Source organism: Gallus gallus, chromosome 20, assembly GCF_016699485.2.
Source record: "Gallus gallus isolate bGalGal1 chromosome 20, bGalGal1.mat.broiler.GRCg7b, whole genome shotgun sequence".
NCBI lineage: Eukaryota > Metazoa > Chordata > Aves > Galliformes > Phasianidae > Gallus > Gallus gallus.
Window position 1 is genome coordinate 3,398,793 of NC_052551.1, and position 25,591 is coordinate 3,424,383.

The 25,591-nt window shown below is 39.8% G+C and overlaps 1 protein-coding gene across 8 annotated transcripts in view; it reads left to right on the top strand.

Moving 5' to 3' along the window:
• The window catches only part of PTPRT (protein tyrosine phosphatase, receptor type T), a 432,923-nt gene that overhangs the window by 191,635 nt on the left and 215,697 nt on the right, over positions 1-25,591 (top strand). The window lies entirely within an intron of this gene.

The following is a 25,591-nucleotide window of genomic DNA, read 5'->3' on the forward strand; positions in this document are numbered from 1 at the left end:
CTCGGGGCCCTGAGGCTAATGGCATAAAATGTGGCAGTGCATTAAGATCACTTAGCTGAAATAGCACCTCAAACAATTTATATGTTAAATGAGTTGTCACATATCTTGCTGGGATCTGCAGCCTGCTTTTTGTTATATGCATTAGTATGTTCCTGTTTGGAACCATCCTTTGAGGGGGAGGGAGTATTCAGTAAAACCCCACTGGGTTCAATTTTCAAGAAAATTAACAAATGCAAACTTAATTAGTGTAATAAAACTGTGAAGGGTGGGGTGTGGTTAATATTGCATGAAATACATATCCAAGAAGCAAAAGAAAATGGATTTTCGTAGGAATGCATGTTTGGATCCATCTACAATTCCTAATAAATGTGATGTTCAAATCTATGCAACTTGCTCTGTGATTCCAGAAAGTTAAACCAGTGTAGCAGGTGTGCACTTTTACTTTTTGTTTGAATACACTGATTAGCACCTGCTTGCCCCTGCATCCCCCCCTCAGTTCGTACTAGAGTGAGAAAATTTGCTTTTCATTCAGTTATATCCAGTTCATTTGCACTGATGGTTGTTTTGGGATGGAACATCGGTCAGCAGATTTGACCAGCATTGCTGGTCAGTTCCCACAGTCTGTAGTTGTGGTGGCTGTTCCCAGCTCTGTGGGGCTTTATATACACTTAAATCCATCCTTTCTTCTCTCATTCTTCTGCATGTCCATTACAACCAGAGCTTTCCGTGTTACTTACTATCTTCCTCTATCTGTCCTCCATCACCCCATTCTTCTTATTTCACTCCTCAGTCCTGTTCCTGCCTCCTCATCAGGAATACATGTCTTTAACCGAATAAATGGAGCTTGGAGTCCGTGATGCCCTTAGAAAGGAATAATGCTGTTTGGATCTTTACATAGACATGCTACGACCTATATCAAGGGAAAAGTTTTTCTCCTGTTCCCAGCCACAACCTGAGAGGAAATTTACTTGAATCATCTCTGTCACACAGGTTTCTGTGAAGTGGGAGGGCCAAACATGATACTTTCTAGACTAATATTGCTGCTAGTTGAAGTCATTGTGTCATCCATCAACAGGCTAATACAGCTGGGAAGGAAGAAGGTTTGAGTTTTCCAGTCTTTCCAAGTGAAAGGCAAGCGGACCATTAGCATAGTGCCTGGGATATCTCTGTTCATATCAGTTATAGGCAATTAGTGCTTTATTTTCCAACTGAATAAACAATTTCAAATTTATTTAGTCAACAAAATGTCTTTCCTGTTCTTTAAAAGCAGCCTTAGGGAGTGCTGTTTTCAAGCAGGTTAAAATTCTTATTCAATAAGATCAACTGGAATGTTGTAACAAGGTTTATTTTGGTACTGTATGGTTGAAAAGAAAAATTACTGAAAACAGCTTCTTCTTTGTGACTTTTTAGAGGAGGGGGAAAAAAAAGCCTATAGTAAATACTACTGCCAGTTGTTTCAGATAGGAATTTTTTGGCTGTGAATGTCCTTGCAAGATCTGGAAAACCCATACAGATTTTTTTAGTCATTAGAAATGAAGGAACTTCAGAATTTTTATTTAATTTCTCTTTGAGTTTGATTGCATTGAACCAGATGTTATTTTTTTCCCCCTCACTGCCTGCACCAACTCAGTGTCTGTGTGTGACGTGCTCTGAAAAAGCACAGGGCAAGCAAATCTTAAGAGCATGATCTGGAGCCTTTCAGATGCAGTGTCTCATGCATCTCTTACATAGGGAAATAGCTATGAACCTACAGTACTTCTTATCACGAACGACCTTATTTGTCCAATCTGATTTTCTCCGCATAATGTCCTACTTGTTTCTTTATTTACTTATTTATTTATATATCATCTGTCCATTTGCTTCTCTGGCATATCCGGTGTAAAAGTAAAACAACTTTGATTCCAGAAATTATTTCACTCTCTGAGGCAGTGTTTGTTGATCCCTATTGTAGGCCATGTGAATGGGAAGGAATGCTGTGTATCCACTAAAAAAAAAGCAAAACTTTTACGTTGGTTGTAAATTCCAGATATAATCATGAATGCTTGTCTGTTATCTGGAAGCAGTGTGTTCCTTTAAAAGCTTACTAATTTTATTTTAGAAAGAGAACATAAAAATCTGACTCATTCTCTCATACGTCTGCTGTTCTATGCCTTCTCTTCAGTATTCGAGGCATCTAACAATACTTATTCACATGCCTCTTGTTTCTTTAATAACTAAATGAGCATTTCTGAATAAGTACCATTAAACCAATTAGTACAGAGCATAAACATCTATTGTATTGTTGTTGATAAAGGAATAGCCTGTATTTCCTCTTTCTGATTCAACCCTTTCCTATATTAATAAATGTCTTCTGTTTTGACCTCTCTCATCTGCTGTACCAAGCTGACATGTAGTGCTTCCTTGGGAAGGGAGTTTAGTTCTTATTCTACATAAGTTAAATAAGCATCACTGTTTGAGTTAGCTCACAGCCTGTGGCTGTTTTCCTGTGCCCACTCCCAAATTTGAATGGCATATTGGCTCTGGTTTCTCATCTTCGTCTAGTGTGATGGAAGACCCCAAAGTCATCCATTGGGCAAGGCTGCTCATTCTCTGCTCCCTCTGTGCTTGATGTCACCCACCTCTCTGACTGTGTATTGCTCGTCATGCCATCAATGAGTTTTATGGGTTTTTACATACATTCAGAAAGCCATCTTTTCCTATTAATGCAATTTATGTCAGTAGATAATGTGTAAGAAATAATGGTTTTTTGGTATAATTCTGCTCATATATAGTTACACCTAAGCATTGTTAGATATGTTTCTGAGTGTTATAATAAGGAAAACAGTGGTGTACAGAATAGTTTCCCTCAGTTATCCCAGTGGCAAGGCAATTAGTGCATCTCCACTGGCCACTGACTTTGAATCTTGCATGGTTGTAGTGCTTCTATTCACAAGCTGTCACTGTTACTCTCTAATCTATCTTGTTCACAGGGAAATAAAGTATGCCATCTTTCAGGATTGCATTGGAAATGGAAATAAAGAATAAAAGAGATTTAGTAAAAAAGAAATGCCTAAACTGTAGCCTAATTCTTCAGGGAGAAAATAAAATACCTGCTGACAGCTCTTACCGTAATGACGTTCTTGCTTCTGTCAAAACATCAGACGCCCCATCATTTCCATTGGCATTTGCAAGACTCTTTAAAGAGATGCATAGGAAAGCAGAATGTTTTGATGGGTGAATTTTTTAGTTGGAATCCCTTTTTGTAGCCACTGTTTCAATTGAAAAGAATCTTTTTCTGTCTGTCCACACTCAGTTTGATTAGAGAAGGGTTTGGGAGCAAGTGAAATTGAAGGGCAGATGAGATATTAAAATTTAGCAAAGTTGTAAGTTTTTCCTCCTGTTGCATAATTGAACAGTGAGAACTGCTACACAATACCTATGTGATTATTAGAAAAAAAGATGTATTTATAATGCGGACAAACTGGTAATGGGGACCTTGGATGCACTGCTAATCACTTGGGTATCTGTGTGTTATTTACAAGATACTGAAATTCCTCCTTTACAGAGGTGTAAGGTGGAGTGAAGGACATAGCAATGTCCGCTTCAAGATAAATACAGTTTTTCAGCATTCAAGACCAGTGTTAGCCTCCTCCTTTCAGGTTCTGGTGCTTCTTTAGAGGTACTGTCTCCCTAGGGCATGTATGCCTATTTCAGATGCTGGTGGAGAGTGGCCATCAGCCATGTGGTGTATGAGCTGTCACTGAGATAGGAGGAAGGTGGATGCCTACGGAGAAAGAAAGTATTTAATGTATCATTTAGTGCTGCAGTGTTTTCTTGTCTGCTTAGCTTTTCTAGATACGGGGCAACCACAATCCCTCTAGTTACAAGAAAACAACATCCAGTGATTTTGTCACAAAATGTTGTTTATGGCTTTTTTCCCTGGAGTATACATTTCTTTACTGAGTTGGAAGAAGGTTCCCCTCCTTTTTCCAGAAGTATTGCCTAAATAGAAGGCATGGTTCAGTATATAGTGTGCCAACAACTAAGTGGTACTGGGGCAGGGTACCACACTGGATAGCTGGACGTTCATACTTTGTACCTGGTGCTGACAGAAAGGAGGACAGACTCAAATACAGAGTGTATTAAGTGGTAACATGCTTTACTTCATCTACTCTTTATCAATAGCAAACCCCATAGGACACCAATCTTTTTTGTCCGTGTCCACACACATGGCAGAGAGAAGATGAAACTATAGAGAAATAGGAGCCAAAGAGGCAAAAATGAGAAAGCAATTCCCTGTCCAGTTACCCTTATCCGCACCATTGTTGTTTGCAATCACTTTATCTGGTCGTGTCGTGCTGGTTGGCAAGGAGTTGCAGACAGGATAAGAACAAATTCATTGCAGGTAGTACTGCATCTTCTCTTTTGCAGTGTACACTTCATAATAATATTGGATTGCCTCTCCAAAAATTGAATCAGGCTGTTCTTAATTGCAGTTTCTTTACATGCCCACCTTAAGTATTCTGGTATTTGCTTCCTCTCTTTCTCTCCAAACAGAATTCAGGAGTTGGAATTGTTTAAAATAGATGTCATCAGAAGCAGCTGTATTTTTAGCTGACCCAGAGTAGAATTGTAATTCTGATTTAGAGTCGTGTCGTGGCTTTTGCTCCTTCCCCAGGTAGTACTGCTTTCTAATCATTTCTCTTATGACTTTTCTGAATCTATTGTACACACTGTGGGACGCTGCTACCCCTCCAGAATTTACACACATTCAGTGTAGGACAAAAGCCATATGACTCTGATTCATTGGAAATTTTCATTTAATGCTTTACCAATTTTTTTTTCTCCCTAAACTTTCTTTCTTCACATCTTACTTCCTTGATGAGGTGGAGCAGAACTCAAATGCAGTCAGCTCTGTGTTCATTGTAATGGGGCTTTTAAAGGAAATAACAGATCATGGGAAATTATATCCCTCTTTCCACATCTCTGTTCTTCAGAAGAGATTTAGGTTGCCTCATTATAAGCCCTATTTTCTTTACTCTGAGAGCTTCCTTAGAAGCTTTGTTTTCTGTTTTGCACCTCTACAGTGTGGAAGTCACCTTTTTACTTCATGGATTTTTGTGTGTGTGTTTTTAACAAGAAAGGTCAATAGGGCTGGTATTTTAGAATGCATAGTCTTAGGTAATGCACTTGGGAGACTCCTCTGTGGTTATGAAAAAGGAAAACCATTTTAACACTTTCCTTCACATTGCTGGCATAGCATAGTTTTTGACAGCAGCTCCTTTACTGTGAATTCTGCCAGGTTTGGTGATGTATATTAAAGGCTAAACGTTTTGATCTCTCAATCCAGTGGTTGGGAAAACCATTACGTAAAAAATGACATGATGACAACAGCTGCAGTAACAGGACCTGTCATACATTTAAAGACTAAAAAGGAACTGCTGCTGATATATCAAATACATACTGTTGCACCTCACTGGTTCATCTATTAGGTATGTGTTCAGCTTATTAAAGGAAGTAAAACAAACAATCCTCTAAACCTTCACACTGTATTACAAGAGGTACTGAGCTCTGGCAAACAACTGGAAAAGATTAACCCATTAAACAAGCTGGCCTTAAAACTGCCTATTACAGGCATGAATCCTGGAGCATTCCTGGCAGTCCCAAATTCCACATGTTGAAGGAAAGGAAGAAGACCCGTTCTTTGCCTGGGGGCCCCTCTGTCGTTCTATATGGATGCACTCAAGGTTTGCACCAGGTCTTCTTTGTTAGTATTTGGAAAGGTGTCTTATTAGATGAACAAATATCACTATGTAATGGATGTGTAGGTGGTTATATGATGAGAAATGTCTAACTTGGATCATAAATGCCCCCAGCTGTGAAGTGACTGGGCAGGAAGTATCTGAGTCACTGAATCCTGGAGTGCTATATGTTGGAAGGGACCATCTACCTCCTTGGGAAGAGCAGGCAGAAGAGTTCCTAGAGCCCCAAGTGTGAATCCCTGTCATTTCTGACAGCTTGGTATGACGAAAGGAATGGAATGATGTTTAATATAGATGGGATGAATTATTTAGTAAGGCTGGATCTACTTGGTTCTAACTTGGACAACAGTTTTGTGTATTAACCAGGAACTATAAGTCCAGGCAAGTAGGAACAGAATAAAACAGGTCTTCCCTGATGTACTTTTTATTTTTTTATTTTTTTAAGCTAAAGCACGTGAAAAGATTTATGATTGACAGAGTGAATTTTTGTGCATTAGTGCACCATCCTGTCCTGTTGGTGGAAAAAGAAGGGACTGTAAATGTAAGCGTATTGCATATTCACTTTGCAATTCTTCTTAACTGTTCCCTGAGTGGCTTGTCATTTGAGCAATCATAAATGATCCATGATCACATTTTCCACTGCTCTTTCCAACAAATGAAGCAATAGTAGTGTACCCTGTAAATCCTCCAATACAGATAATCTTAGAGTGGAGGTAATGAGAAGATATTTTTCCCAGTATAAACTGTATTGCTGCTGCTTTTTTTTTAATCAGCATATACATCTGTATCTTGTCTAGCCACGATTGTGTTCAACTGTTGAGTTCAGACATTCCTTAGTCTAGATTCTCAGTCCTTTATAGGCACGACTTGTTAAGTTTGCTTTGAAATTGGCTTTGTATAGGAGAATTGTGGTGTCTATTTAAGTGCTTGCTTGAGTCATTGCATTTACCTTCTGTGTTAAACTACTCTATAGTTAGAGCTACTAAATAATTTGTAGCAATATTCTGAAAGAAATGCAAGGATCTCAGGACTGCCAACTCATTCCTGATCACATGCAGCTGCTGAATATTTTTTCTTGTTTACATACAAGATAATAGTGCCTTCAGATTTATTTCATTACTGCTTGTGAGATGCATATGCTGTTATTATCTACATAAATTACTTTTCAGTGAGAGGTCTTTTATACAAACAACGAAGTTTAATGTCCAGGCACTTTCAACTGAGCAATGAGGAATGAGTAATTCCCTTCAGCTGATATCACATTAGGACGTCTTTCTTACTTTCTTAATTCCAATGATTTGAAAGCAAGATAGGCTGCCCAGAGGGAAGTGAGCTGGTAGTGCTGCTGCTCTTCTACCTTAGCTCTGTTGCAGGAGCTCATTGTCCTGCAGAGGCAATAGGTGGGTAGATTTTCATCGCTGTGTCTTTGAAGTATGGCTAATATGACTCATTTGGATCATCATAAATCTGTACTGTGATTTCTGAAGAAAGGAATTGGGTGCAAGTCAGTGGTAAATTAACCTAGCCGAGTAATTAATTGTATCAGATGGAAATTTCAAATTCTCCACTTTCGTATACCTGTGCTCCTTTCATGTGGTTAACTTAGGTCTCCCGAAGGATTACACTGATTGAACAGCCAGATACTGCTGTTACCAGAAGTGTGAAGGAGGCATTGAACTTAATGAATCAAAGAAATGAAGGGATTTGTAAGGAACAATTCAAGTAAAAAGCACTTTAAAGATACTTGAAAAGGCCATGTGGGTCAAGTTAGCTAATTGTGGATATTAACTTGTGCACTGCATTCTGGCACAGTTTTGTCTACCTGTGGGAGTGGGCCATGGGAGCAATGTGTGTGCTGCTTTCTTCATGGTCTGTTACGTTGCCTGCTGTCTTTACAAAATTAAAGCTTACTGAAAGCCTTTGCATACCATACAATGGTAAGACCATGCACTGTGGGTCATTTCTGTCTTATTCAGAATTTTTTTCCCTTATGTTACCTAATGTAAGGAAAAAAATTTGTTTTTATTTTTAAAATCTTAATGTTTTCAAGAAGCTGCAGGTCTTCTCTGTGTTTTTGCTAATTCCTTTTAGGAAGTGCTGAGGTAGATCTTTTATTTTGTTTTATTTTATAGCTTTGCTTAAGCCTGCAGTGAAAATAGGCTTAAATGCATCTGTGTAAATTTTAACAGCAATTCTGATAAACGTATGTGTAAAGTCATCGTGAAAATTTTGGCTTTCTGATGAAGAAAATCCTTATTATATTGCAAGCACCAAATCTGTGGAATGGCCAGCAAGTAGCTCCAGCTGATTTGAGCCCCCTGTGACTTCATTAGGTGTTCTTTCCTAGTCCTGAACTGCGACAGACTGCTGATGTATGCTTGAAACTTGTGTGCTGTGTGCCACTGCCAGCAGACTGTGATCTGGAGATTCCTGAAACCAGCCCCAGTAGTTGTCACCGATGGTAAGAACTGATTTGAAAAGATGAAACACAGTTCTGTGTTCCATTTAATGTTCAACTTTAAAGAGATCATCTGTGAAAATTGACCACTTCTCCTGGGCTTCTCTTGTGTCCAGGACCTGTGGGATTCTTCTTTGGTCACTGAACCAAAGTCTGCTTTCCTGGCACCTGAGGTTATCAGCCTGCTTACTGCCATGTTCCTCTGCCTCAGGCTCATGGCACGTGGAGGGTTTCCAGTTGCCCCTACAGCTCTCAGAAATGCAGAGTGCTAGATTTCCTGGGACAGGAATTGCAGCTTTCTGTACTGGTGTGGCAGAATATGAGGCTGTCATGGCAGCTAATTAGATGGGAGAGGCAGTACTGCTTTTTTTTTTTTTCTCATGCTCTTACGTGTTATGGTAATCTCTTACAGAGAAGCACCTTAAACTGTTGTGGTTAAATTTAATAACTGTCTGTAAAAGTCATTTAGAAATCCTTTGCTATGGAGCAGAGCTTATTTGCAGCTTCCTGTGTGCTCGTTTCCTTTATAAAACAGTGGGCAATGTTCTGTTGTAAGCACACCTTTATTTAGGGGAAGGTATGAAGTGTCAGTACTGCAATTTCCACAAGATAACAAGATTGTCTAAATAGTAAGCGATGAGCTGTAAGGACTAGAATCCAGAATTGGTACCACAGGCAGCTAAGAGTTGTAAGTGAAAATTGCATTGGTTGTGTAATGGATTGGTAGCTAACACAGTACTTGAAATTCATTTGGCATTTACATGCACGGTAAATTCCAAACGAGCTCCTAAGAACCCTATAAAAAGAAAAAAGTGCATGTGTGGACTGCTGGTTACGTACATCCTCATAGTGCCAGGTTATCATCTTCCTGTGCATCATTGGGAGCTTTTTAATGCATGTGCAGAGATGAGTTACATTCTTAGTTATAATGCATTTCCAACAATATCAGAGGAAGTGGACTATTGTTATCTTCGCGTCTGAATCTTGCACTTTCCATATGAATTTATCTCAGTTTTTCTGCCCCGCTGCTTTTATGCAATGAATATTGGTAGATCCCAAGAAAATACAGCCACGACTTTTATTACCAATGAAGTGATTGCCCAGCAGATCGCATTCAAACTGGCAGCTTGTGACAGATGTGTATATAATGGTCCTAAATCATTGTGTGGATTCACTGCATTCTGTATTTTACTTGAATAAGTTTCAATAACAGTTATCCAAATAAATTAAAATGCAGCTGTCAAGATCACCAGCAGGAGTTGAAGGCACAGACATAACATATTAAAAATCCGATTCCCCGTGGAAAGCTTCTGAAATAAATGTTGCTGGATCTGAGAGCAGCAGATTCATCTCCACTGTTTGTTTTTCTTCCCTCATTTTAATAATCAAGTCAACTTGTAATCGAGTTTATTCCAGAAGGTTTCTTACAGTTTTGGGTCTGGTTCTGTATCTGGTCCATCAGTTCTGGTCTACTTGTTTTCTGATTACTTTATAACTTCAACTTTCCTGGAAGTTATATACTGTAATACTTTATTTAGGGTTTCTAATACCTACAAATGAACATGGCTTCTCAGAAAGTCCAGATAGGTTTGACTTCCACGGTTATTTCCCTTTATAAAATTATTGCCTAGATCTTAAAATTGGGGTTTTATGTGATCTTAAAAATAAAAATGTACTGACAACTCTATTTTAGACTCTGGTATTTTATCTTAGTGCCCCAGAGATGCCAGTTCTGGATGCTGTCAGTGTGCGCCTAGCGGTTTGAGTAGCTCCCCATCCACTGCCTTTGTCTCCAGTCACTTCTTATCCAGTTGGCATGGCTTATTTTGACTCAAAGCTGCTGGCTCTGCTTCTCCCTGCGTTTGCTGGGGAGCTGAGCCAGACCCTCAGGGGCAGGCTTCACTCCACTGCCTTGCTTGCAACCACTGTCTCCAAGTAGCATCCTTTCTTGTCACACTCTCTTATAATCTCCTGTTTCCCCGTACCCCGGGACTTACTCATTAATTCATGCTGGAGCAAAAAGTAAAGCAAGCTATGCAGTGGCTTCTTTTCTCGTGACCTCACTTTTTACTCCTGGTCATCGCGGTTTTTGACAGCCAGCGGGGTGCTCGACATTTATCTGTACCCATGTCCATGGATCTATTGGTGTTGAAACATTTCTAGAAAGCATCAACTCTTTCTACATAGCTGACAGTGTTTTTCGTATCTCTCCAGGCTCATTATAGCCACCTGTTCAACAGACTAAGTTCATCAAATCATTTTTAATCGGGTTTGTTGGGCTGTGGAGCTGTGCCAGGGTCCTACTAAGCAACAAATGTGTTCAGAGCAGGCACAGCACTGATACTGCTAGAAAACAGTTCCCTCTGGTGCTGGTTCTTATCAGCTTGCCTGTGAAGGATAAGAATTTATCAATATTTCAGATTACTTGGGGACAAAAGAGCAGAAACTTGGCTTATTTACATCACAGCAGTAACTCCATTTATTTTGCATTTGTACCAGAGTAAACTAGGGAAGAATTAGGCACAGAGCCAAATAATCTTTGTGTTTCTTAAATAATCAACCGAATCTGCAAGAAGTTATGCTGATGAATATTTAACAAGTGAGTGAGAGGATCAAATGCTATTCATTAAAGCCAAATATTATACCATAATCCGTATCTTCCTGTTCTCATCCAGGAGGTGTTTTTTTTAGGGGTATGCTTTGAAAAGAAGTCTGAGAAAAGCATGAAGAATTCAGTCTAAACAGCCCTTACAGAGCAGTCGATTTTGCTGTGCAAGTACTTTGGGTAAGATTTGACCTGTAGTATTTTACTCTAGCTCCTTTAAGGTGCACAATTATCTGCAGCAATTCACCTGTTGTGATTCAGACTTGTGGGAATATAAAGGTACAAGTCTAAGAAACAGAGGGTTCTCTATTGCACTGGAGGGAGATCTCATTAGGTATTACCTGGAGTTTGTTTGGACACCAGGTTTCTGCTTGTGAAGACAGAAACTAGGAAGCTGAACTCTTACCTCTGTATAATCAGGTCATATCCATTCGTATAATCATGCAGGACAGTTCTAGACGTTTTGTGTTGCTGCTCTTTGTTATATTACCTGTGTTTCAATGGCACAGTGCAGTACTACTTCATGTTGAGAGGTGTGAAGAATCGGAGCGTTTCAGCAGGTACATGGCAGGTATTACTGCCAGTAATAAAGGTGAATTTTGACCCAGTGCTTCATAATTATGTAATGAGAAAATTGCTGACTTTTTTAGCACAGATGTTCATGATTATGTAAATGACAGCTTATGGAGGACTTGTCTGCTTAAAGTTTTCCATTGATCTGCATCAGCAGGAGTTCCACATGTACACAGTAATGGGCAGAAAGAAACCCCTTCTGTACCCTAACTCAATTTTATGTACGTACCAAAGGCTGAAATAATCAACATTTGGCCTTTGCTATTTTGATTCAATGTGAATGACAGCTTGAGAGTTCAAAGCCTACATTTCTAAATTCTGTGGCTTTTTAAACTAAACCTGTTTTTCCATCAGGGATTCAAATGGATCTAAATTAATGACTTCTCTACTGAGTTAAGAAGTACAGACCTGGTACAAAGGGATAAATGTCCCTTACTGAGGAAAATATATATTTTTTTCCAGTCATAATTTCCATCTAAGGTAGGAAAAACACTTTTTCACACCTAATAGTGTGTTGGCCATTTTGCATTTTAGTTGCTGATTCTTCAGATTCACAGGATGACACATTGTTCAGGCTGCTGCTAATTACGTATTAGCTATTAAGGTAATTGGCAGCTCTCAATTTTGTTGTTGTGATTGCAAAGTACTGTGTAACAGGATGTTGTTGTGAAAAGGTTCCAGCCAGTCTTGCTGCTTGGAATCATCACTGTTCCTGTTCTCCTGTCTGGGTGTACAGGTACAAGCCTGGTGTAGAGGCTGGGTTATTTGTGCAGTTCTTATCACCGTAACAGAGATAGTATAGCAGTGCAAATGTGTGCAGGTATGTACTTATGTAAACACGGATAATCCACTCCTCTCAGTCAGCAGTGATCTCAAATCACACTTTGGAGTAACGTAGTGTTTAATCAGATCTTGTTTCAACCAGAAGGCATGTGTGAACTGCTCTTTCTTGATGATTCTTGACCTGTTTGATGGCCATGCTTAGGGAACGCTGCTATTAGAAGCTGACGGATTGTATACCAAAGCTTGTGTACCACAGCACATCATCCTGAAAGGGTGATGAATCATTGTGACCTGAATCCTTTGTACTGTTCTTGATATTGTGGTGTTTTGTTGTTGTGGGTTTTTGTTTGTTTGTTTTCAGGGGTGTCTTTGCATGTCTTAACAGATTTTCCAGACTTTGCAGTCTGGAAAAAAACAGATTTTTAGACTTTGCAGCACATGCTGAATGTTGGAATGGATGTCTGTAGGGAACTAAACTATTTGGGAAACTCTCAGTTCATTACATCAGTACATTCAAATTGAATCTGAACCTGCTCAGGAATGCCCGGGTTCAATTTGCATGAGTAGGTGGACTAATAATATACTTTAAGTAGAAAACTCTGGATAGAAAAGTGTCCTTCAGTGAACAAACTACTAGTAATCTAATTAGTAGATTTATATATGCAGATGGTTCTCAGACACCTGCAGATTCTGTTTAGGTAAGATTTGTAGCAAAGTGAATATTCTGTCCATTAGTTCCTCCATAAATCATTTTAATCTATCATTTATATCATTGGAGCATACACTTTTATAACAGGGATTTTATTTGGAGGAAGTTGATTTGAGGTCTCACAGGATGTGTGTGAAACTTGGTGTAACATGAATGAGAAATAGCATCTTCTCAAGAAGGACAGGGTTCTGTTGCATGAGCTTAAATACAGGATCCTATCTACAAAAGACCCAGGCTGTCTTAATACTAATTTCACATTGACTTCCAGATACAGTACACTATATCAAAACCCACTTCTTCTACAGTCTGTCTTCCAGGAGCCATGCCCAAATAAGCCCAAAAAGAAAACAAACCAAAACAGTAAAATGGTAGCATCTTTTGGGGGATCTTGGATCTCTGCTGGAATTCAAGTCTAAGGGAGATATCCTGCCTGCCTTCCCCTAGTTGCCCTATTCAAGTTATTGATGTGGTCTGGCCTTTTGGATAGGGAGTTGCACTCTGTGTTTGGGACATTTTCTCCATTGTGCTGCAGCTGGGGAAATTACCAGCTCTCACTTCTCATCCCCTGTAATTTCTCTGCGATTGGCTGCTCACTCAGTTGGTAGCTCTAAGAATAGTTGAGTAGAAATGTCATTCATTGCTCACCACTGTAGATAGCTGTCTTAGACCTTCATCTCTTTTCTTTAATGGCTGCAAAATAGATTCTTTCATACACAAAGGAGATTTTGAAATGTCTCTTTTATACTGTTTCAGAGGGAAGTTTATGATACAGGGTGAGACTTTTTAAATAAAATGGGGATTTATCAGACCTAAGATCCCAGTGTCAACAGGCATGGCTTCCCAAGTGCGATGCTCCCTTAGAGCTGTACACATTTTATAGGTTTCAGTGTACGTGGGTCCCCATGTCACAAACCAAGCCCTGCTTCAATAAATTCTCTGTTTTATTCATGGGATTAACACAAGAAGAAGACAGAAAACAAATTGAGTGCAGTTTGTATTGTCTCTGAAGTAACAAGGCTTTTAGGCCTGTACCAGACACCTTTTGAACTATAACATTTCAGCAAGGAGAAGGTCTTGGTCTGAAGCCCCATACAACTTACATTAAGATAAATTGGTCTGGACAGTGAAAGTCATTTTTTGAAAAATTCCTCATATTGTTGGAGCATATTTGGGGTTAATAGGATTCACTCTCAGGTATTCTGTTAGGTACATTCAGAAGTAGAAAGCTTGTTCTTTGTGGGGAAAAAAAAAACCAAACACATTGGAAATCATAAGTACTAATACAAATAACCACTTTGGGGAGGATTTCTTGGTGTAGTAGGAAGATTTATTTCTTTGTGGCTAGTGTGAAGTATGCACAAGAGTCTGGCACATAACCTAAGGGTGGAAGAGATCCCTTTATGATCTGGAAGTCAGAATGGAGCTTCAAGCTGTGCTATTGGCACACACTGTGACGTTTTCACACTTTGCATGAATATTTGTTGTCAGTAAAAATGGAACAGTAATCATCTCTGTGTTGAATGTCTAGGATGAGAAGTAATGGTTTAGATGTAAACAATAGTACAACTTAGATGTTCTTAATGTAAATGTTTTTGGAATATTTGTAGGGATTTTGGAATATTTGCTGGATTGATATCCAGGTCTTCAAGTAGTTTCTTTAAGTTTTGTAGAGTGTACCTCTGTCCTTATTGTCAGCAAGAGAAATAAAGAGAGAAAACTTAACTTTGAATGAAGCACAGCTGTGATAACAGGAAGGCCTGTTCTTCCCTCTTGCAAACCATGTTCCTCACAGTCTCAAGTATAAATGTCATTTCTGTTAGTTCTTTAAGGCATACAGAGAGACTTCCTGACATGAGCACTCAGCAAAACTCCTAGTGAAGTTCTCATGTGTCCAAATTTCATATGAATACCGAACTCTGAAATGCTTCCTTGCTCAGATTAGCAATAAGAGTACATGCACACAGGTGTCCATCCGTTCTGCAAGGTAGCTGCCTGGATAGTTTGTTCAGCACTGCTCATGTAGTACAGGTATGTTTGTTCACAAGTTCCTAGGTTTCTGCTTTAGTGCTTTATGTCAGATGTGACTTGCTCCTTAACTGTCAAATGTGTTCAGTGTTTTTCACAGATCTGTCATGGGAAAATAAATATTTCAATGAGGATGTTTTGTTTTATGGGCTGAGAAAGACTACATTTGTATGTCAAGCTTGGCATACACTTCTTTGTTGGACGTCATCAAGTCTGCTGGCTGAAACACAGGACTACATTGTGTATGACCCTACAGCCATTCATTAGTCATTATTTCCAGTCATAAAACAACATATTGTTACTTGCTTCACCAGTATTTTGCGAGGATCATCTGTGAGCATATGGCTCTTGGAAATGCCGTGTGTGTGCATGCACGCATGTCCTTGCTCTGTGCTGACCCATCTCTGGGGTTCATTGAGAAGAGAGAGTAGTACCAGTGGTGCAGCAGCAGAATGGATCCTGGTGAGCCTGAACGTCTCCACAGTCACGGGCTCTTGTGTTTAAACTTCAGCTTGACTACTGTCTCAGTTTTCCTTACTGCTCGTCATCTCTTCCAAATACTTTTCAGAGGTGGCTGGGCTGATGGTAAAGGGCAGTGGGATGTTTTAATTCCCCAATTTGCCTTAAACGAAATGAAAAATCCTGCCTCAGGCTTTTCCTGCAAACCTAGCAGGTTGCTATGGATTAAGCTACTTAATCAATCTGGACAAACTGTTCCGTGCTGCTCATAGTAGTCAATACCACCAGTCACTTGCCATTTCAGCAGCTTAGAGACAGACGATCCTTCATTCTGCAGACAGAGATGTGCCAGAAAGCCAGAGCTGCTAAATAGCCTCTCTAGAAGAACCTATAAAATCTTGTTGCCTCCATCCTTTCCCACCATCATAAGCTAGTAGCATAGCAACTGATGAAGCTGCTTGAACTTGAGTTGACCTGAAATTACATGTTTCACGGTTTATGTGTTTACTACTGCCTTTCTACTTTTTTTTTTTTTGGGCTTGTTGAATTTACATTTGCAGTCCCTGTGGGAGATTAGCAGCTTGTTCATGCAGAAAGCTGAAATAGATTTAATAACACATGATATATGAGCTTAAATAGTGCACAGAGTTAGAAGCATGAGATAGTTTTCAGTATCTTTGTACAGAGTAGGTGCAGCCATAAGAAAGGAGAGCTTCCCATCAGCTAATGTTGCACATTTTACAACAGAAGTTTGCTGTTACAAGCAAAGCAGTGTGGAGTGTAAATATGCACAGATCATAGTAACCCTGGGTTTCTCACATGGGAAGGACAGAGAATTTAGACAAAGGTTCAGAAACATGACTTGAATGGTTTCTGGTGGAGAACTCAGTATGTTTCCTCTAGCATCTGGAAAGCTCCAGTATTTCCATCTTCCTTGTCAGAGGAGAGCTGATGCATTATGTTACTTTTGTCATTGCTGCACTCTGATGCTTGTCTTCTGCTAAACCCTAACGTGGCTTTCTTCATAGGTTATTTCAAGACCAATATGAAATGTTAATCTGCACATCTGGTGTGTCTGTCATCAAATGCAAGTTCCAAGAAATGAGGGAAGTGTAGTATAAGTGAAAATGATTAACTTGTGAGAGAACATATCAAGGGTGAGTCTGGAGAACAGGGCTTGCTTGGTTCAGGCACCCAGGATGTGCTAAAAGAGGGGCAAAACAGAACAATTAGATAGAGAAAATAATTGTTTGGGGTTTTTTTTTGGTGTGTGTGTGTCAAATGAAGATGGAACTTTTTATTTCTTTGTGATGCAGCCTCAACAGATGGGGCTGAGATGCTTCACCTTCAGAACAGTCTGAGTAAGAGAAGGGAATTCTTTCTTTGACAAGGATTTTAGCCACTGAATTATTAAATCAAAGGGCATCACTCGCGGGTGCATGCTCTGGCTGCATATATAAAAGAAAGAGTTGTGCCTATTTTTTTTCCAGAGAAAAGTATGATCATTTATCTTCACATGAAGATTTTGGACTGCAGCACCTGAGCTTTCCTGCCCTGAATTGAGGGCACTCTGAGAGCATTCAAAGAGCATGCAGGTGCTCAGTGTTACTTCTTGCTGAGCAGTTCTTTGCACAGTTTGCTTTCTGGCTTCCTCTTTAAATAGGCTAACTGGTCTCATACTTCACTCTATTTCATGTTGAAGGCCAAGCATTGAAAACATAAGTTTAAGGATGTAAAATGCATTTCATGTAAATCAGAATACCAGGCAGAAGAGGTAAGGTTCAGGAATTGATTGATTTTATCTGTCTTGGATGTGAAACTTACCTTGAACATTGTCATATATTGTCCATTTCTCTCCATTGACTATAAAGGGAACTTGAGATGACTAGTACAAGCTTGAGTATATAGAAGCTACACAGTAAAAGTTCAGAGTACTGTCATCGATTCATGGATATGTAAGTTCGTAATACATAAGAGTGTATTGTGTTGAGCCTCTCATGAAAGATGTCTGTAACCAGAATGGTATTCCATAATAGTGTCATTCCATAAGCAACAAGGAACATACTGCTGTTCTTGTTCTCATGATGTCATTGTGTAACTGTTTTGTGGTTGAGAAGATCAAAAAATCACATGAACATTAAAAATAAGAGTTAAATGGCCATTACTCCCAACCCTGGGGAGCTTGACACTCTCAGAGAGTAGCTGGAGGCTGCCTATGCACTCCTATCTGTGTAAATAAAGGTTGCCTTCCAGCAGTCTGAGAGCACAAGACTTATGAGTGTGTTTTGCTACGGTAGTGGAGGTTTTTGATTCTTTTGATACAGTTGTGGCTCATCAATACTGAGCCATTAGGGAGCCATGGGAGAGTCTACAATTGCCTTCTTTTTTCCCTCTTTCACAGTACAAATGATGACTCAAAGAGAAGCATTCAGTTCTAATCTATGTGAGTTCTTGTAATAAGCTTTACAATTAGAGCAGTCTTCCATCTAATTCACTTAATTTACGCTGGGAAATGAGATACTGTTCAACTAATCCGATGCTATTTTCTTCTTTATTAGAGAATGAAAGCATCCTTGGAGGCTCTGGTGGGATTCAGACTAAGCTTCTGAGAGACAAATAGTATGAAAGGCTAATGAAATAGCATGCTATGGTAATTCCCAATCAGTATCTGTGCCCCACTCCTTTAACCTATAACACAATTAGGAGAAGAGTTTGGTAGGAGGCGATGGACTGTACCAACTCTTTCTGGTCTCAGGGCGAGTTCATAAATTTCTGTTTAATAAGATGACGCTGATACAGATAAACTTTTTTAAGCTAGGGTTTGTGCCACCTGTCTTGTCTGGTGACTGCAGTGCTTTCAAGAAAGGTTTCACGTTGTTTTCTGCTGGATTATCCACCTCTTACAAACATTATTGCATTCCCCTCTTTAAACCCAGGCAGCTCTGTGGCTTAATTTAGAACATATATATTCAAATCACTAAGGAGTATTTCCACTGCTTTTTAAGAGGAAAATACATAGAGAATGCGTTCTTCATTCTCATCAGGCTGCAGCAAGTTCTTTAGAACAAAAGTACTACACCTACACTGCTGTGAGATGTAAAGGGTATAATTCCATACTTTCTGAATGTTGGGTCTTTGGGAATGTTGGAAGATGAGCATCTTGTCAAATACTGGTTATCTTGCTCCACTGCTTTTTGTTTGTTTGTTTATTTGTTTTTGTGGTTATAGTTACCATCCCCAGAGATCTGCTGTTCTCGTTTTGCATTACCATTGTGTTGAATTTTTGACCACTTTGCTTAGTTCTTTGACACCAATCTGGATCACATACATTTTCTCCCCTGCTTCTTGTACATATGGGCTTTGTTTTACTTCTTTTTATTCTCTGTATGATCTCCCGTGCTTGTGCCTTTTCAGCTCTCACTTCTGTCCTTCTCAGCCAGATCTCTATGATTGCCTTGCTGTGAACTTGCAATTCTGTTTCTACACAAAACCTCCCACTTTCCACCTTTCCCACTGTAAATACCAGCAATCTTTTGTTTCTTATGCTTTCGGAAACTTAGGCTTTTCCTAGCTCAATCTGGCACATAGAACTGTGTTGTATCTGCTCCCTCTGCTTCCCTGTTTCAGTCATACTAGTACTTCTGACTGAGTCATCTACAACTTCAATTTTTGGGAAGGAATTCCTACCTCATGACGTGGTAGATGTTGGCTAATATTCGTAGGTGACCTTTTTGTTGTAAGATAAGAGAGGGTTGATCAAATCATGAAATTATGTCAAGTCCCTTACAGGCAGAGGTATTAGCTGTGAAAACAAAAGTGAGAAGCAGATGACATGCTATGACATGTGGTCTATATCATAGAGTACTGAAGTTACTTACCGTGTGCTAGTAAATTCTGCATGGGAAGGGGTATCACCTGGAGAGGACTGACACTAAATTTGTTAATCCATAGAACAATATGGCAGCATCTAATTGCAGCTCCCCAATTACTGCTCCAGTGTCCTGGATCTTTAGCTAAGTACCAACCTGCCAAGTTTCCGTTCTTTCTGTCAGTCTTTGATTGTTAAGCACAGAAAAATCCTCTGATGGTTCACAGGAATTACTGCAGTGTTGATCTCAAGAGGGCCAACAAGGCACCTGCACATCCACAGGGCCACTGCATACACTGCAGGAATGCTCATGGAGGATGAGTAGTGAAATGTATCTAAGGTTGGTGATTGCTGTCTGGGAGTGCTGTGTTGGGATACGAATGGGATAATGGGATACAAAACCAGCTTCCTGCAAGAAAGACTTTTGCATTTGTTGAAAGTATAAATCTTTGTTCTAAAGACCGTAGAAGCCCTAAGTCGTCTTCAGTCTCTTATGTGGATTTTTGCTTTAATTAAATATTCAAAATTATTGATTTTAGAACTGGTTCTGGGCACTTTTCCTTGAGAGTAGGCAGACTGGTGCAATTTACCCATGCAGGTGAATTAATGAATCACTTTATTAATGCCACTGGCACATTTCTTCCAACACAGTTGACATATGCCACTGCTGTCAGCCTATTACATTACTGAGAGACTGATTTGAATGTCTCTCTTATAGACAAAAGAGCTATTAGTACTGTGTCTGTCTGTGCAGTGAAATAGTCTCATGCTAAATTTTGGAAAATCCTTATGCTGTTTCTTTGTGCATTTAATGGAACTGGAAGCTCAGACAGTCACTGGAAAACAAAATTCAATGGCTGCATTTATAACAGTAATGTGCTCTTAATAAGCAATATAAATACCATGGTTTAGAGCTTAAAATGCTTATTGCAGAGGTGTAAAAGTAGGAGTCACACAGATGCTGTTCAGACACTTACATGACTGGCTGGAAGGGCTAGCTGTCATTACATACAAGGCGTGCAACACAGTTGTGCAAAGGTGACAGATTTATCTCCAAGGGCAGAGGTGCAAAAAATCTGAGCAACGGCACTTCAACATGTTTCCATTTCTTTTCTTAAAACAGCTGGGTTTGTATTCTTAAATGTAAACTCCATTACATACGTTCTCAGTAGCCACTGTTTGTGGCTGTTGTGTAGAAAACTCTACAGTTATGTTCTGTTCTGCAGTTTTTGTTTTATAAAAAAAAATAATAATACTAAGTAAAAAAGGTTCTGAAGGAGCTTGACCTTTGCCTTCTGGTCTCATCTTTACCCATTTCATCTGCCCAGTCTGCATTTGCTCAGTGAGGATGCTGTGGGAAAACTGCACTGTTACGGTTCCTGTTAGTAGGGGAATAAGCAGTATCAGGTTTGGAAACACAAATCCTGCTTGTCCAGCAAACGTCTTTTGATAGCAACTCCTCATCCCCACCTCTTCAACCCCCAAAGAATGGAAAACACTGTGTGTCTTCTGAGCTTGTTGGAGCCTGTGCTCTCGGTTGTGTGTAGGTGAGTCTGTGGGTAGGCTGCAGCTGTCTTGCTGTTCTTCTGGATTTCTGGCTTAGGATAGGACATGCACAGCTGATGTTACAGGATATCAAGTGCTGTGACAGGTACAGACTGGATGGCCCAGGCAGCCTTTTACCAGTTGGGGTCCTTTTTGTCTTAAACCATCTCTTGTCCAGCAAACACAAATGCGAGTTCCTGGTTGTACATTTGATCAGGTCATACGATTAGTGTTATGAACTGTTATTATTCTAAATTCTGAATGAATTTTCAAATAAACTGAGGAGCTTTATCCAGCTGTTCTAGGATGAATTTTTCTATAACGCCTTTCTCTTGCAAATTATGTCACAGTAGACAGTGAAAACAGTTTGGGTTCTGATGTCGCAGTATTCTCAGTTGAGTCTTACCCAAAAATGAAAAAAGATTTTCAGAATTTCAGCTATTGGAATTTCTAAGCTGAGTTCTTGCATTTCATGCATTCTGTAACTTCAGGTGGAGACTTTGGTCAGCAGGAGGTTGTCTTGTGAAACTACTTCGAATGATGCAGATAGTGGAAGATTATTTTAGGGAGCATGGGAAGTCCTTAAGTAGTACTACGTGCTGTAGAAATCCAACGTGTAATTCTCCTGTTCTTACACTTCCCTAGATACAGACCTGGGAGTGTTTTTTGGGTGTGATGCACCTTTGGGCTGATCAGGTAGAGCTGATCTTGTGTTCCTACGTGTTCTCTGCCAATATTTACACTAACTCCCTGCAAAGGAATCAACCACTTTCCCTTTGTTTTTACTCTCAGAAGATCAGCCTCTTCTATCCCTGTTTAAAAAGCAGCAACATTCCATGGTTTCAGTTTTGTCAATTAATTTTCTTGAATCTTTTGTAACTGATGTAAGCTGTTCACAGAAGTATTTCCTTCTGTCATGAGATACTTGCGTGAAGTCTCAAAAAAGCAAAAAACATCCATCCAGTTGCAACAGCACCCCCAAAAAATAACGACAGAAGCGCGCCAGTTTGGCACAGAGCATCTTTTACTTTATTATAGAAATCAGCAGCACTGACTTAGAACAAACCAACCAACAAACAAAAAAATCCCTCCAATGTTCTTCTGTTTTCACGTCTGAGTTTGAGACAGCTTCTTGGGCAGTTCCTTTTTGGTGCCCAGGAGAACACTGGAGTGTTTCTAAAGGTCTCCTGGCAGAGAGTGCCCTTTTCCTTTGGACAGATCGGAGATGTCATGGTGGTGGAACTTCAGTCTTCCTTCACAAGGATTGATACAGCAGGATCGCGGCTGTGCTCCTTTCCAGCTTCATACCCAGGATTTTTTCTTAGTTAGGAGATCATTGCTTTCCATCTGGGATTGTAGTGGTTTAAAAGAGGCGTTTAGCAAGGACTTGTTCAGGAATTGCATCTCTGTTTTGTTAACGATGATACAACCTTTCAGACAGAATTAATGAAGTGACATTCACTGCAACATTTAGATAGCTCATTGGTTGTCCCAGCAGGTATTACCTCTTCTAAGATTATCTCCTTAAGGAATATAAGCAGCGGTTTCTGTTTGTATTTAGTAATGGATAATGAAATTAATGGCTTTAGCTTTGTTCCAGTTAGGCTGAGCATGTTTCTTGCAACTGTATTTTCAAACATTTTTTGCCACGTCTGCTTCATCGTGTACTTCTGCCAACAGGGAATTTTTCCCTCAGTTCTGTTTGGCTTTTGAACAGGCTGCTTAGTTTTCAGCAATCTCATCTTGCTTTTTCACACGGAGGTTTCAGATGTGAGAGGTAAGTTGGGCTAAAGTTGGCAAAAAGAGTTCAGAAAAAGCACTCTGTGAAATAATCTTAATGTACCTCTGGGTGCATTTCCGAGATGAAAGTCATTGCTGACTGGGGAGTATTTGTCACACTGCTGGGAGAGCAACTACATGCCTTTTACTTGAATGATAGTCAATCTAGTCCGTTTTACAGTTGCTTATACATCGAAGATCTACTGATCTACTACTTAAAGGACTACCCAGCACCTCCAATGCAGATAATTGTAGTTTCTTCCACTGCAGCAATCAAAATCTGTAACATTTCATGTTTTCCTTGGGAGCTCTTTGTTTCCATGAAAAGCTCCAGAACTGTTGAGACGTCTACCAAGGACTGATGGACCAGCTGCTTCCTGCCATGTTTCTAACAGGCTTGTTGGTTTTTTCCAACATAACATTTTCTTACTAACAGTACATCATCTTTATGGGAGAGAAAAAAATAAATAAGTCGTGTGGTGAAGGTGACTCAAACAAATAATTTGTCTTCTATAATATCTTTTTCCTTCGTGATTGATCCCAACTGTCAGAGCTTAGCAGACTTCTATTGACTTTCTCCATCTTTTGGTCCACTTCACAGTGTTTTACCACTGAACTATACAGATAGCTGGAAAACTAGGTATAGAACATAACCTCTGTTCTCATTCCAAGTTTTTTCACCCATCTTGCATCCAGTGCTTTGTCGCAGAGCACTTGGTTCACCCCCTTTTCTCTCCCTCATTTTGGAGCCCTTTGAGCTCTATTAAAGCAATTACTTAGAATTGTCACATGGAGAAATATTCCAGTAGGAGAGATACTCAGAAGCAGTTGTCCAAGAGGAAAATGGGTGCTGTATGTGAAGTGTTTCCTCTTCTTACGGGGCGGGGGGGAGAGAGGGGAAGAGTACACCCTGAATTCCAAAATTGATACGGACTGCATAATTGGAACTGCTTTGTGCACAGGGTAAAAGCTATGCATGTTCAGTAACTCTATTTTGGGCTTGTACGACATATATCTTTTCTTTTCTTGAAAGAAGTCATCTAGGACCCTTATTTCTGTGTCTTTCCTGGGACTGGGATTCAGGCTAGACGCCGTCCCAATTGCAGCAGCCCAGTTCCAGATGTGCTCTTCCCTGAAGAATCTGTGGGAAGAGGGATAAGGGCTGAAGGGGAGCAACATGGTGGGCAAAGCTTGCAATATAAAATACTGGCTGGGTGGATCAAATGAGGCTTAAAATACTGCTGATCACAATTACATGTGTACAGACCCAATCTGTTACCCTGTTTATTTAATCAAGGTTGCAGAGAGGTTTTAATTACAAAAGCAAGTTGATAGCATGAGGCTGGTCATCTGTAGCTGACAAGTGCGTTTAGTTACAATAGCCAAAAAATGGTCCTTATTTATGTACTAGTTGTGCTAAATAATGAATAACTTGTTTAGATCGCTTGCAATAAGTTGGCAAAGAGTGATATTGAAAAGTAGCTTTCTGTCCAGTTGGTGCCAGTAGGAAAGAGCCCATTATGTGCAGTGAGGTGTTATTGAGTCTTGAAAAATCGCAGCTACTGCTGCTCATCTCTGCTTCTCCAGTTTGGAAAATGAGAGCAACAGTTTCAGCTCCTAATTTTCTAATATTCTGCAATGTGTATTTCTCTAATGTTCCTAGAGAGACAAAAATGAACGGGTAGAAGAAAATGGAAACCATCATCCCTGTTTTGGCAGAGGTGGAGGGGAGGTAGTTTAGATCTGTCCTGAAGCAGACAGTGAAGTAATGCTGGATGTCGTCTTAATTTAAATTGCTTTGGCAATATTAGTTTCTAAACTTGCTAGACAGGACTTTAATGTCTGGTTAGCAGGACAAACTGTTCTATTAATTAAACTCAGGCCCATAAATCTGTTCTAACTGGCAATCAAATCCCAGAGTAACCTGGATCATGCTGTTGTTGAAGTATCTACAGCCCAGGAGAGTGATGCTTAATATTTCATTTGTCTTGTGTTCAGCTGTAATGTGACTTGCAAGATGTCGTTTTTGCACTGGGAATAAAAATCAGAAAGTCTATCTTTTAATGGTCTTGCACCAAGAAACAAGCAATAAACAATTTAAGATTTATAATAATCTGATGTTTAATGAAAATGTATCAACATTCCTTTCTTGTAAACAATTTTTTTTTTTTTTTTTTTTTTTTTTTGGAGACATAACTTTACTGCATCAAAACATAATCAGCCTGACATTTCATATCGGGGGGCAAAAATCTGCCTGCAGGTAGGGGAGCACTGCAGAACAAAAGCAGAAACAAACTGTCATGCAAAGATTTAGCTCATGACAGCAGTTTATGTTCTTGCTGGATACCTGTTTTAATTACAGTTCATACTGGTGCTTTTTTGGAGGTACGATGCACAGCTGATGCAATCAATCTCAGATAGCGTAGCTCATTGTGATTAGTTAGCCAGAGGAGGTGAAATCAGGTAACATTTTGGCTGGTAATTTTGTCTAATAGTGGTTTCTGTGCATTTGTTTCTCTTCACTGAGCAGATGTTAACCTGCAGAACTTCTCGGGAGGGGGGGGAGGGGGAGAAAAGTGCTCTTTTCCTCCCATCCTGGAGTGCTCCGACTCCTTTCTTCCCCATTCCTGTGGTTCTGCCTTCTTGCTGTTTTCTGGGCTCTGTGAGGAATCAGCTGTAGGGGTTGTGGGGCATGGAATAACTCCCATAGGGCTCTAAAATTAATGTTATGATGTAACAGTCATACGTTTCTTCTTCTGAGAGAGAAATGTCCTTTTTGTCACCTTGTTCTCACAAGAGAATAGGGTTTGTGTCCTCTGGGCTGAAGGCAAACCACATTAGAGTGTGGCAGAGCGAAAGCTAAATGAAATTAATGAAATTGCTCGTAATCTTGCACAGTTCAGCTCGGGTTTTCAAAACCACAGAGCATACCCTGTTTATGTAGCTTCCAGTACCCAGGTGTTACTTACACCCTGACACCAGAGTTAGACAGACTGGCAGGCAAAGCTCAGGAGACCATCAGTGGCTTTTGTCACAGGGTGCTGCT